Genomic DNA, 15,067 nt, shown 5'->3' with positions numbered 1-15,067 from the left:
ACAAGTTCAAGACTTGGAGAATTTTGTTGCTCACTTTTAGGAATTAACCTTAACTCTTTTTTTTTTTGGGGGGGGGGGTCACATCCAGCAATGCTCAGGGGTTACTCCTGGTTCTGCACTCAGGAATTACTCCTGGTAGTACTCAGTGGACCACATGGGATGCTGGGAATCAAACCCGGGTCAGCCACGTGCAAGGCAAACACCCTACCTGCTGTACGATCTCTCTAGCCCCTAACCTTAATTCTTAGACAATGAAAAACAGTGGAGTATTTAGCAGAAATTTGACACAACCAAATACATATCCTAAAAAATTCACTCTGGCAGCAATGTGGAAGAGTGAGGGAGACCAGATAAAGATTTTCGCAAAGATGCAGGTCAGCAATGCCAAAGACCTAAACTAAGGTAAGAAGCCTGTGGTGGACATAAGCAAATGGTCACTAGGGTTATCGGGTGGGAAGATCCAGAGGACTTGATAATAAGCCAGTGAGATGTTGGTAAGAAAAGCCAGTAATTACAAAGTACGCAGAGATGGATCACCCTTGACATAAAAACCCAAGAGAATAAACAATCTTTAGATAGGGTAGTGATGGAGTCAGCGTAGTGATGGATTCAGGTGATGATAGGATTGAGATTACCATAAGAGAAATTATTACATATTGCTGCATGTACCACTCAAAACCACGGTTGTCTAAAATGAGAGTCCACACTGGTCCTCCAGCCTGAAATACTGCCTGGTCTCCTGTAATGAAAATGACTTACCATAAAATTGTGCAAACTACTCAAATTTATATGGTGGCCCTGGATGGGAAATAAGAAAAAGATTTTCATTGGGGACAAAGACTGGAGGGTTCATTAGAAAGTTAGTAAAAATTGAAACTCTAGTAGATGAATTCCCTCCACTGCCAAAGAAAGTATGTAGAATAAGAGTACCAAGAACCAAAACAAACCATGATGTTCTCTGAACATGGAAAAAAAAAGAGAAACTGACAAAATAAATGGAGGTAAAAAATTAGTAAAGACTAAGAACTCAGAGGAAAATAGTTATTACTACCAAGAGGTCCTTGGAATTTATGGAAAATGCCATCAAATGGGGTGAGCTGGAGTTATAGCACAGTGGGCAGGGAGTTTGCCTTGCATATGACTGACCCAGGTTCTATTCCTCCATCCCTCTCAGAGAGCTACCATAATTATCCCTCCCACATGGCAGAGTCTGGCAAGCTACCTGTGGTGTATTTGATATGCCAAAAACAGTAACAAGAAGTCTCACAATAGAGACGTTACAGGTGCCTGCTCAAGCAAATCGATGAACAACGGGGCAACAGTGCTACAGTGCTACTTATTAAAGTTGGGTCACATGTTTATGATAGTTTTGAACTCTACAGTCTTGATATACAAAGTTTAGTAAACAAACACATTCATAGAGATTGTTATGTAGAAGATATTGTTTGAAATGTGTTACAAATGTTAAATTGTTTAATTCTAGCAAAAATTTTATGCAATAGATGCTACCATCACCACCACCACCACCCACCCACCCACTCACCCCATATGAAACAAGGAAACAAATTCACAAGTCTTTGGGTCAGTGCAAGCCTGTCAAGTCAAGGATGTTTCTGGGTCCCACAGAGCAGTTCTGCTCTCAAATTTCTGCTCTTACATCCAATATATGCTGCAGGAGGAGTTAGTCAATGAAAGGAGTTTCTACTGGAGGAACATCACATTTGCATTCTAAAAAGTTCCTCTGGCGGGGAGGAAAAGGCAGGGGAATTGAGAGGATGACATTGAAGAAAGGAATGCTGACACAGCATTTCAAGTAAAATATGGCACAGGAGCAAATGACCCAAGAGGAATTTTGAAAAAAGAGGGACTTAAACATGGCTCAAAAGTGTCTTTTCTCTGCTTTCACTCAACATGACATAAACAAGTAAGAAATTTTAGAGAAATCTAAAATCTTTGTTTTACAGAACTAGGTGAATGATGGTGACTTTAACTAAAATTGAGACTAGAAGAATTTAGAACATGTAAGCCATTGGAAATGTAAGGTCTGGGTCTTAGGAGAAAGGTCTGGATATCAATTTGGAAATTATTAAAGTAAATAGTGATTCAGCAATGGGAATAAGTGGAGTTATCAGAAAATAATAGACAGAAATAACTCTAAATCAGAAGCATAAGGCTGAATAAATGCAAGAAAAGTATAAAAATCTTAAGTAGGAGTAAGAAAAAAATATCAAGGAGTAAGGCTAAAGGTCAAGGTAAGGTCAAGTAAGAGTAGCCTCAGTCTAAAATTATATATGTACATATAAGTGTTATTTCAAGGATTACTTATATTTTTGTTAGATTGCCATATATAATATATCCATTGTTTGACTATAACAAACTTCATAAGTTCTTTGTTGACAGGAATCATATCTAGTTCAAACCTTTATCACTAAGCCTGGGATAAAATAGCCCTTGGTAAATAATTTGTCACTGTCACTGTCATCCTGTTGCTCATCGATTTGTTCCAGCAGGCACCATTAACGTCTCTCATTGAGAGACTTATTGTTACTGTTTGTGGCATATTGTAGGTTTTGATGGTGTAACAGACTTTACTTATTTCTTCTGGATACACAAACAACCTTGGCAAAAGATCTCATTGAGCTTTCCAAAATGAAAGACCAACACTGTCTTGATCTTCTATGTTGAAATATGTTAAAGTACTGATTTTTTAACTGCCCACCAATGAAATATTAACCCATAAATGAATTTAGTGGATCTTGTTAGAACCACAAAAGAGTTCAGAAGGTTGAAATTTTATATCATCCCCTAAAAACTCATAAAACAACTGAGAGCTATATTATGCAAATTTTCCACACTACCTACTTGGAAAAGCCTATTCTCTGGGTTAAAACTCAGACAAAGCACGCTCTCTGGCCTTGGACAGGTCACTCAGTCTTGCTGTGCCTCAGTTTCTTCATCTGCAAAATGCTAATTATATACAGTGCAGGCGTGCTTGGAAGATAAGTGTCACAGAACCGACAGTAGTAACTGTTTTCATTAGTCCATGCTCAGAAATATTGAATCTTTGCAGTATTGCAATCAGGATAGTTATTTTCACTGAAGAACTTGCATTTTCTAGAAATGCTCCCCAGAAGTTCAAGGCTTACTCTGAGCTTGTGGATCTGCAACGTCATCAAGGGCCACCAGGTGGTGGTGGTGCCTCTTAGGGGACTTTAGGTTGGGGTTCTTCAATCAGGGTAGGTAATTAGCTTAGTGCTAAACACGGAGTTCTTTTTGCAACACACTTCTTTCCCCAGCATCTAACCTTACTAAACTAACAATCTCTACAAATTAAATATGAAACCTTCCACATATGCATTTAACTAGACAGACATATACGTATGGATATGCGTACGTCTATGCATATGTATATGTTTGCATATTTGTATGTGTACTTAGAAACCTTAATGAAAAATAGCTACTTAGGTACACATCACATAACTTCCTGATTCCCTTAACCTGTTTTTAATTACTTCTTAACTTAATCTAACCTCGGTTTCAATTCCCTCACATTAATTTAGATTCATTCTCATGTTGGCAGAAAGCTACCAGCCTCTGGACTGTGCTTAGCCTTAGCATTTGGCAAAGCACTCGATAGAAAAAGCCCCTGGTCCTTTTCACCTGCTGGGGGATTGAATACCCTAATTAGGAGGCTTAAGCCAGACACTTCAGCCAAGACTTAGAAGGAAATCTTGGCTTCTAGAAAGCCATTTCAGAGCTTGGCTTTCTTCCTGCTGTCTCTTTGTCCACACTGAGAGATAAATTACTAGCTAGTTTCCCTAAACCCCATGACTTGACTTTTAATCAAAACCCAGTTACCTGAGTTCCCCCGGTCTTTTAACTTCTGTACTGGAAGAAGATCTACTAAGATCTTTGTGCCAAGGTCATTCTGTTTATTGGAGGTAAAACTTGGAGTATTTGTGTCCCACGGTCCATGGCATCCTGGGCCATGTAAGCTCTTTGCTAATAGACATCAAATATGTTCTTCATTGTAAAACTTTCAGCAATTTTGAGATGAAAAGCCTTTTTTGTTCTTCTGTTTGTTTGTTTTAGTATGTGTGCTAACAAAGTGAGTACAATAATTTTTTAAAATGTCTCTGTGTTTAGAGCAATAGAAGACTATGATATTCAGTGGTGGATACACATCATTATACTTTTATCTAACCTATAAGATATACAACACCAAGGAGGAGCCCTAGAGTAATCTATGGGATTATGTTGTGTCAATGTAGGTTCATAGATTTTAACAAATTTAATACTTTGGGTCGATGTTGTTAGAGGGAGATGCTGTGTGTGTGTGTGTGTGTGTGTGTGTGTGTGTGTGTGTGTGTGTGTATACAGAGGATGTATGGGAACTTTGTGCTTTTCACTGTTTTTGTTGTAAACCTATAAAAGCTCCAAAAATTGGAGACCATATATTTTTTAAAGTGTCATTGTTATAATTTTTACCCGTTGATGCTAATCTTTAAGGCAATGGTGAAGAAGAAAACAGTCATGCGCTTGTGTGTGCATTGATGGAGTTGGTTCTAAGAACTTGTTGTGAGCTACGATTGTGTTACAGGAACAAATGTGAACTATGAAGACCTGCTGCCTGCGCTTGGGAATCCTGCAGTTGAAAGGAGAGGAGGAAAAATTAAACTAAGTCGCCCAGTTAAATACTTCATTACATATGCCAATAATGCAGTATGAAAATGCTGCATTCTGTGGAACTAGCCAAAAAAGAGGCTCTTTCTTCTCCAGGGGCTTCTTGAACACAAGTATGTTAAATCATTAGTAATTGTGTAACTGAGGAGTTGAGTTATTGCACTAATATCATTCCTTCTTCCACCCATACCCACTTCCCAATGAAGCAGGCTGTAAAGACCCAGATCACTGAGATGTTTTTCCTATGAGCACTATGAGCTGACTTGGAAGTGAGCTAAGCCTCTCAAAGAAAAGACTGTGGCATCTCAAAGAGGCTCTTAAGATGGTGTCTATATATCTTAAAAAAAAAAAAAAGTTTAACAAGTGTTAAGAAGAATGTAGAAAAATTGTATGACCATGCCTCAAAAAGAAATTTACCACATGACTCAACAATTCCACTTATGGGGATGTTTAAGAGAAATCTTGGAAGATTATCTTGGAAGATTAGAAAGTGGCTCTCCAATAGATATTTGAATACAGCATTATCCACAATGCTAAAACGTGGAAGCAACTAGACTGTTCATTAATGGGTGAAAGGTTAAGCAAAATTTAGCATATAAATACAATGAATTATTCAACCCTTTAAAATGATGGCATAGAAGACCAGAGTCTGGTTCAAATGGGAGCAAACACGCATGTTTGAGGCCCTTGTTTCCACCACCAGCACCATATGGTTCCACCATCCTTTCCATTCAGCGCAGCCATGTGTAGTCTGGTAGAGCTTGAGTATCACTGAGAGTAGCCAATAGAAATGAGAAGGAGGGAGGGAAAATAGAGGAAGGAAGAAGGAAGGAAGGAAGGAAGGAAGGAAGGAAGGAAGGAAGGAAGGAAGGAAGGAAGGAAGGAAGGAAGGAAGGAAGGAAGGAAGGAAGGAAGGAAGGAAGAAAGGAAGGAAGGAAGAAGGGAAGGAGGGAGGGAGGGAGGGAGGGAGGGAGGGAGGGAAGGAAGGAAGGAAGGAAGGAAGGAAGGAAGGAAGGAAGGAAGGAAGGAAGGAAGGAAGGAAGGAAGGAAGGAAGGAAGGAAGGAAGGACTGATCTAGGCTACAGAATAGATAAAACTTGAGGAAATTATGCTAAATGAAATAAGCACTTTGCAAAAAATACAAATATGATTCCACTTTTATGGAATATCTACAATAGTCCAATCTACAGGTATAATGACAATAAAAATGTGATTGTCAGGGGAAAGAATAAGTTACTATCTTTTGGGCATGAGTTTCATGGGTTTAGAAGTCTAATTTGGGTGAACAGAATTTTGAGTGGTGTTGATAGTTGCATCATAATCAAATGTGTCTGAAGACTCTAGATTGTGTGCCAGGAGATAGTACAGGTGGTGAGGTGCTGGCTTTGAATGTGGCTACAGGGGCCATGACCACCAGGCGTCACTGAGCCCCTTGGGGTATAATTCCCCCCATAAAAAACTAAAGTGTACATTTTTAATTGGTTAAGATAGTGGATTTTGTGATGTGTATTTTAACACACACACACACACACACACACACACACATAGACAGAGGGAAAAAAAATATTGCCAGAAGACAGGATGTTACAACTTCTGCCCTCAAATGTCTAATGTTTTAAATGTTTTTACTACAACACCTTCATCTGTTCCCTCTACTTCTTTCTTGACTCTCATTCCCTCTGGCTTCACGTTTTGTTGTTGTTGATTCATTTTTTATTTTTGGGCCACACCTGGCAGTGCTAGGGCTCACTCCTGGCTCTCTATATGGAGTGCTGGGGAGGAACCTGGGTCAGCCATGTGCAAGGCAAACACCTTGCCCACTACTCTATCTCTCAGCTTCACGCCTGCTTTATTTAAACTCTCACTCCTGGCTAGGGGGACACCTATTTACTGACACTTCAGGAGAGGGGTCTGCTTCCCGCCAACAAAACAAAATTATCTCCTTGGCCGTCATTTCTATTTCTTCTAGAAATGCTCAAGTATGGAATTTCAGGAGTTTAACTTCAATCATCTATATGTGTGCAGATGTCACCACCTCCAAAATATGTTTTTTAAAAGATCTCCCTTGGGGCTGAAGCAATAGCACAGTCAGGTAGGGCGTTTGCCTTGCACATGGCTGACCCAGGTTCAATACCCAGCATCCCATATGGTTTCCCGAGCACCGCCAGGAGTAATTCCTGAGTGCAGAGCCATGAGTAACCCCTGTGCATTGCTGGGTATGACCCAAAAAGAAAAATATCTCTCTCATATGTGGGATATAAAGAAACATAGAAAGGATGCAGCAAATGGCCAAAGGTGTCAGATCTGGAGTTTCTTTCTATAAAACTGAACTCTGTCTGGGAGGGACTGCTGACTAAGAGGGACTTTGGGGGCCCCAGTAGGGGGAAGCAGGACCTGTGGGCGCAGTGTTGGAATAATTGATGTTTGAAAAGTATAATTAGCAGTACTGTAAATCCCAGTACTTCAATACCACAGTAAAAAAGAAAAGGAAAGATATGCATACAGGCAAAGCCATATACATAACGATGCCAGTTGCAGCATTATTTAATAATAAAAGGAACTAAATAATCCGTGTCCACTAATTAGAGCATGGCTAAATGAATGATGACTTGTCCATACAATTGAATACTATAAACCTGTCAAGGGTTCATAAGGTCTGATTGTATAACGGTAAAAAGTCTATGATAGAGATAAATTGCTTTAAAGATTTTTTAAAATTCCCTCCCCCTTCCCTTCATTGTTGTTGATGTTGTTAATGCTGCTGCAGTGACCAAGAGCTCACACATTGCTGGCTACAGTGCTCAAACATTTTAAAACAATGTGGTGCTCACCAGGCACTGCACATCAGGTCCTGGTGCTCACACTCTGGCCATCAGGCTCACTAAGGTTTGCACTCCTTTACTTGCAGTGCGTGGAACAACATTATTTCTTCCTTTCTTTTTTCTTTTCTTTCTTTTTTTTTCTTTTTGGGTCATACCCGGCAATGCTCAGGGGTTACTCCTGGCTCTACACTCAGGAATAACTCCTGGCGGTGCTTGGGGGACCATGTGGGATGCTAGGAATCAAACCTGGGTCAGCTGCATGCAAGGCAAACGCCCTACCCACTGTGCTATCACTCCAGCCCCTCTTTTTTTCTTTTTTCCTTCCTTTCTTCCTTCCTTTCTCCCTTCCTTCCTTCCTTCCTTCCTTCCTTCCTTCCTTCCTTCCTTCCTTCCTTCCTTCTTTCTTTCTTTCTTTCTTTCTTTCCTTCTTTCTTTTTCTTTCTTGGCTTTGGGGTCATACCTGGTGATGCTCAGGGGTTACTCCTAACTATACATACAGGAATAACTCCTGGCATTGCTTGGGGGGCCATATGGAATGTTGGGTATTGAACACGGGTAAGCCACATTCAAGGCAAACATCTTACCCGCTGTAGTATCACCCCTGGAATGACATTCTTAGTTGAGATACACAAATTATGGCAGTTGTCCTTGCCGGGGTCACCATCATGTTCACACATTTCCTGGCCATGACGCCTGAATATCTCTTTGGTTGGATCAGGCCAGAAATCCCTTGCAGCACTGGGCATCACAAAGTTGCTGGACTCAAACAGTCTAGCTTCCAGGTTCACACTTGGCACAGATGGCAACACCGGGGCATTGAACTTGTGTCCATATGCTTGCAAGGCAGGTGTTCTAAGCAGCTGCACTGTTCCACAGAAATACAATTACTAAGAGATGAAACATGATGTCTGCAATGGTCCCATTAATTAACAACAAAATGTTCCCCTGTTGGTTCACATGCATTTTTTAAAGTCTGAAAGGCTGAGCTGATAATTAAGGGAGGCTAAGCCTAGGAACTTTGGGAATAGATGTTTTCTTTCTCTATATGATGTGTTTTCTATGATATCTGACTTAATGATTGTGCATTATTAAGGAAAAAAAATTTAAAGAATGTTTAAGCGTTAGGTGCAGCAGAATGTGGCAGCGGTAGTGGGTTCACCTTGATGCCTACTTTATGGCATTGCGTACTGCCTTGTTTGTTTGTGGCCCTACCTCATGGTGCTCAGGGTCTACTCCCAGCTTGTGCTCAGAGGATGCATCTGGAAGGATCTAGGGGAACCATGCCATCAAACCTGAACCTCTAGCATGCAAAGGACTCGCTCCAGCCTGTTGCGCCATCTCTCTGGCCTCAGTTCACAGTGACTGATGGTAAATGCCTCTCGGAGAGCCCAGCAAGCTACAGAGAGTATCCCGACCACGTGGAAGAGCCTGGTAAGCTCCCCGTGGTGCATTTGATATGCCAAATACAGTAACAATAGCAGTTTCTCATTTCCCTGACCCTGAAAAGAGCCTCCAATTGTTGGGAAAAACGAGGGAGGAGAGCCTGCTAAAATCTCAGGACTGGGACGAATGGAGACATTTCTGGTGCCCACTCAAGTAAATCAATGAATAATGGGATGACAGTGATATAGTGACAGAGTGAAGAATAAATTAAAAATACCCTATCCCCTAGGCCAGAGACATATTGCAGTCAGGGCACTTGCCTGGTAAGAGGGTGACCTGGCTTTGATCTCCAGCACTCCATATGGTCCCCTGAACCTGCCAGAAGTGATCCTTGAGTGCAGAGCCAGGAGTAAGCCCTGAGCAATGCTGAGTGTGGCCCCCAAACAAGTCCCCTTTTCTTGCAGGGCCCTGTCCCCGCCCTCCCCCTCCATATTTGGTATTGTATACAAAGCAAATTTCTGGAGATCATAGTGATACAAAAGTAGAGAAGAAAGCACAAGGACTGAGAGGAAATTAACTATTTATCCAATTTTTTAAGTCATTAAAATTTACTTAAAAAATGTACATGGAGAATGTACAATCTGGCGAGATATACATAATAATAAATATTCAATTAAAATATGTATAATTAACATGATCATAACCAGAAAAAATAGACAAATGGCCTCTTCCAGATATCAGAAAGAATAGTGGAGTAAAATTAACCCAAATATTAACAAAATAGACAGAAGGGTAAGACCTGTGGAGGAATTTTTCATTTCCTTGCATCACAATAACAACAACCAAATAAAGGAGAAGGGAGGTGAAAATAAAACAGATTTTTCATTTCCTCACTTTGCACATTTTCAAAATGAACTACTTTTATCATGTAAAAAATCACACTTTCATTTAAGATACATGTGTCACAGCCAAACATTTGTTCTCCCCAAATACCTCCACAAATATAGATCTTAACACTAAATATCTCTGTGACTAGTTCTACTCTCTTTTTCAAAGCCTTTGTGTCTTAATTCTGAGAACATTATCAAATTCTGTTCCTTTTTCAAAGGGACAACTTAAAGCTTGCAGTATTTTCATAAGGATCAGAGTACATGGAAGTAAATATCAATGGATTTGGTCTGTGAGTCTGGGACATATATAATTTCATCAAATGTGTTTAGAAAACCTCAGAGTGGGAACTCAGAACACAATGTTGGGTTTTCCTTCTTGACATTTTATTTATAAAGTTAAAGTGAGAAAACATAAGAGTTTAATATAATGCGTCTTGGGTTCCCACATCCCTTACTTTGGATGGACTGGATTTCTTTTGGCCAGAAAGAACTCCTACCCTCTGTTTTCCATTGAGGATTTATGTTGGCCTGCTTTCTTAGTTTGGTTTGTTTGTTAACAGTCACCAGCTGTGCAAGCTCCCTCTATAGCTTCTTGTAGCATTTTATACAAGAGAACAAGGCCTCAAATGCAAGATAACGCCCCAAGTGCCACATAAGGAGGAAAAATTTTGGTGCCATAGCATTCCAAGGAGGGGTGGAGGAGTTGCTTGACTCCTTTCAATCATGCATACGCCTAGAAATATGTCATCCTATCCCTGAAATTCAGGTTTCTCTGCAAGTGTCACACACCCATGAAAAGAGACACAGCTGTTTTCTAACTTTGAAATCTATTTGATTCAAACCTACAACTGTCTCTAGACCCTTCTTCTGGAAAGCTTATCAGAAAGAGAATTCCAATTCCTCAGCATAGCCTTTACTACCCATCCACTGCATTTCACATATGATTCTCTCCACCTTCAGGAGCCTTGAGGATCATGGGCTAGGTGGTTTGATTGATGTCTCTTTATCTGAGATTGAATGCTATTTTTTTTTTTTGCCTTTTGGGTCATACCTAGCAATGCTCAGGGGTTAATCCTGGCTTTGCACTCAGGAATTACTCCTGGCAGTGCTCAGGGGACCATATGGGATGCTGGGAATCGAGCCCAGGTCGGCCACATGCAAGGCAAAGGCCCTACCCACTGTGTTATTGCTCCAGGCCCAAATGCTAATTTTTTGATCCAACATCAATCCCAACTAATTTTTTGATCCAACTTCGATCCCAACTACTCCTATTATCAGAAGTTAAAGTATAATTATTTTAGCTATTTGTTTTCCTTTTTTTAAAATAAATAAATAAATAAAACACTTGCCTTCTAAGGGGCCAAAGGAAAAGAGAAAAGAACATGCATTGAAACCATAACGTTCAAAAGGAAAGGAGGGGGTAAGGGAGAGAGAGAGATGAGAGACGGAGAGGGAGAAAGAGAGGGAGGGAGAGGGGGAGAAAGAGAGAAAGAGAGAAAGAGCAAAGGAACATTGGTGGTAGGGAATGTATACTGGTGAAGGGACGGGTGTTGAAATATTATATGACTAAAGCCCAATCATGAACAACTTTGTAACTGTACATCTTACCGAGTTAAATAAAGGAAAAGAAATAAGCAGAGCATGATGATACTATATGAAAATGTAATAAAAAATAAAAATATAATTTATTTTCAGTAAAAAAACATGCATGACTGTGTTCCAGAATTTCTGTGCAAATATGCTTAATTTTCAGTTTATATTGACATCAATTTGATAATTCTCTAGATGAGGAACCTGAAACTCTAATCATAGATGTAAAATGGCCCAAATGAGGTCACAATGGTGTTAAATTATAGTCTAGTTTCAAATCTATTTCCTGCCAAAGGTAATGTTTTTCAGTTCCATCACATTGTTTCTAAGAATTTAGTTTAAAAAGAGAAAACCTTGGGTCAGAAATGTAGTACAGGGGTTAAGCATTTGCCTTGTATATAGCCATCCCACTTCAATCCCTGATACTGTGTGTGGTCCTCTGAGCACCACCAAGAATGAACCCTGAGAACAGGAATGGCCCCTGAGCACTGCCTGATATGCCCTCCCACACACACAAAAGAGAAACTCTTTATTGGGTACCTATGATATGCCAGTTGTGTTATAAATATTAGTTCACATGATCCATACAAAAATCTATTCCGCTAGAAATAGTTAACACTATCTTAATGGAAAAAGCTGAGATTGTGAGAGAAAAAATATTTGCTTCCCTCAAACGGATTGTTAAAACAGATTTAACATGGTCTGTCTCTAAAGCTTTTGTTTCCTGTGGCATCATATATAATGTTTATATGGAATCACTCACAAGAACAGCCCTATGAAATGGGTGTCATGATTCATTCCAATTTAGAGATGAGGAAATTCCAGGTTAGAGAAGTTAAGTCATTTGTCTCTTAGGTGTGCGGAAAAACAGATGAAGAGCCAGAGACTCTGACTTCAGTGCTCTTAACCACTTGATCTATACTCAGTACTTTCAAAGTGTCTCTCTTCCAACCAAAAAAAGGGAGAAATTTCCTTATGTATGCAAGGTGTAAAAACATTTGAAAAGGGAAACTATATGCTGAACTTGATTGGTCACTGGAATTTCTGGCTCACCACAGATCCTACAGATTATTGTTATTCATGGGAGGGCCCATTAGCACATTGTCCCATTGTTGCACTAGTGAAACCCTGCAGCTTCAAAAGAAAAGGAGGATTCTGAAGTTGTATAAATAAGGAAATTGTGCAATGAACTGTGTGGGTGGCAGGAAGACTTTTAGTATCTGAATCTTGGAACAGGCTTACTCATCCCCAGTGTTCTGGGTCAGAGGAGCGCTCTGCCAAATGAAAGAATGAGCCATCCTTCAAACACAAGGCCAGGGCCATTGACCCACCATCCGGAGAGCATGACATTGGAATTGCCAGTTCAGTGGTGGTGATGGATTTCCACATACCCATGTACTCTCTCACTGGCTCCTTCCTCTAAGCCACTAGTGAACAATGACAGGTAGCTTGGAATACACCCAAATTCAATGGGGCAGCACTGTCATGATACATGAGATTAACAACCTTGACTACCTACAAGCCAAAGACAAAGAGAAAAGCACAGATTTCCTTGTAAACTAAATCCTTGTGCATGTGTGATTTTCTCTTGAGGTTTGTCTGTGCAATTAAGGGAAGAGAAAAGAAACTATTAAAAGAAGTTATATTTTTAATGTCAGCAATTAGCTCTTATTTCCAGGAACAGGATAAAACAGAGTTTAAGCAAAGTGCCCTGCGTCTAATCTGAGTGTTCTTTTTATGTAGACATGTTAGATTTATATGCCTCCAACTTCTGTGCTTTACAGCAAGGCCATCCAGACTGAATGCCCTTATGAGGAGACAGATGCAATATTTCCTTCTGGTGGGAAGCGAGGAGGCAGAAGACAGGAGAGACAACCTTATTATGCAAAGAATGATAATAAAGGCTGCTTTCACCACTCTCAAGAGGCCCTTTGAGAAGATGAGTAGTGGTGGAGAGCACGAGAAGGGCCAGCTGACTATTTATCTAATAAACCTGATTACAAGCAACAGGTGTGCCAGTATGTAAACTACCTCGGATCATCCAGAGAGTCTAAAGAAAGCCGCCTCACATATATGACTTTCATCTAATGATAGATATTAATTATACAGGGAAGATTGCAATAGGTTCATAAAATGGGTGTTTGCATCCTCATTATTCAGTATTTCATGCCATGATGATAAAGCAATAATGACAGAATAATAAACAAGCTTTTTATTTATTTATTTTTCTCTCTGAAAACTAGACTTTGAAAGTCAAGCAGAACGCCTGGAAGAAGTGGGTAAAGGACTTCTAAAAACACCTGACAAAGGGTGGACAGAAATGTTAAGGGTGAGAAAATTCCGAAAGAGATCAACCAATAATTAGATGACAAAAAGGATGCATTTTTCTTAAAGCTAAAAAATATCCCTAACATTGTTTCAGAATTAGGATGGCAGTTTTTCCCTTGTTGGCAATAGCAGGGTTTTGTTGTGTTTTTAAATACTCAATCCCTCAGAAAGAGCAGTTGCTTCAGATGATACAGAAAGTACCTTGCCAAGAAGAAACACCCCAGACCCACTGTCATGTACCCAGCAACGCCTGTTCACTTCTGTGACTGCTGTAGGCTCCAACCATTCAGTGGGCCCCAGTGAAAAGCACAGCCAGGCTGTGGAAAATGAAGAGTGGTGGGAAAAGCAGCCAGAATGGTTGAGATCGCCAGCAAATGGAGAAATGAGGGCAGGAAGTGGTGGATGGATGGCAGGAGGCACTGGAGGGTGGACAGCAGGAGGGAGATTGCAGGAGCAAACCACCCCACAAGCGTTCTGTGCCAAGAGACAGGGAAGGCCCTTATCTGGATCATTTATCAAGTTGCACCTCAAAAAAATTAAGGGCAGTTGAGATGGATGGCGTGAGCTGAGGAATAAGAAGGAGCAAAGACTGATTTACTGGAATCCTAAAATAACTCTCTGAGAAAAAATTTTGCCCAGAGTAGTCTGTTGGTTTACCTCAAAGTTAATCCCCAACCCCATGTCAACCAACTGCCTGTCTACCAATCTATCTCTTCAGTATTTCTCAAAGCTTTGAACCCTGCTCAGTTCAATGTTTTGATAGATGTGTTTCTCTAAACACCAGGGAGTCTTGATTTCTGTGGTTCAACTTTTTTTTCCAGTCTAATAGAGAAGATGAAGTAAATACTTTTCCATTTTAAGGGGGGGGGGTATCTGATTATTTACTCACTGTGTTCTTTAAATGCTATCTCTAAATACAAGGGCAAGAAATTCATATTAGGTATTTATAAATAAATATTTATAAATTTGTATACAAATAACTAGATCTCATCTAGTTATCTGGCTAATGCAATGAGCATGAAGACCTAATCTGGGGAAGGTACATGTTAAATGGAAGAGGAAAACCCTATAAGTTATCTGCCTCTAATTCAAAAATTGTGATGAACCTAATCTTGAGATATTTACCTTAAATATATATATACATATATATACACTGTACTATACTATACTATACTATACTATACTATACTATACTATACTATACTATGAGAATCTCTTGCCCCCATGCCTGGCTGTCTTCACCAGGGCCCCTCCGAATGGGTGGGTTGAGTTTCCCTCCCCGCCCCAAGCAGAGCCCCCACAGCCAAGGACCTCCAGAACCCAGCCACAACCATGCTCAAGGCCTCTCTCCACACATTCGGATGAGCCTCA

This window comes from Sorex araneus, chromosome 2 (assembly GCF_027595985.1).
Source record: "Sorex araneus isolate mSorAra2 chromosome 2, mSorAra2.pri, whole genome shotgun sequence".
Classification (NCBI taxonomy): Eukaryota; Metazoa; Chordata; class Mammalia; order Eulipotyphla; family Soricidae; genus Sorex; species Sorex araneus.
This window is presented reverse-complemented; position numbering follows the sequence as displayed.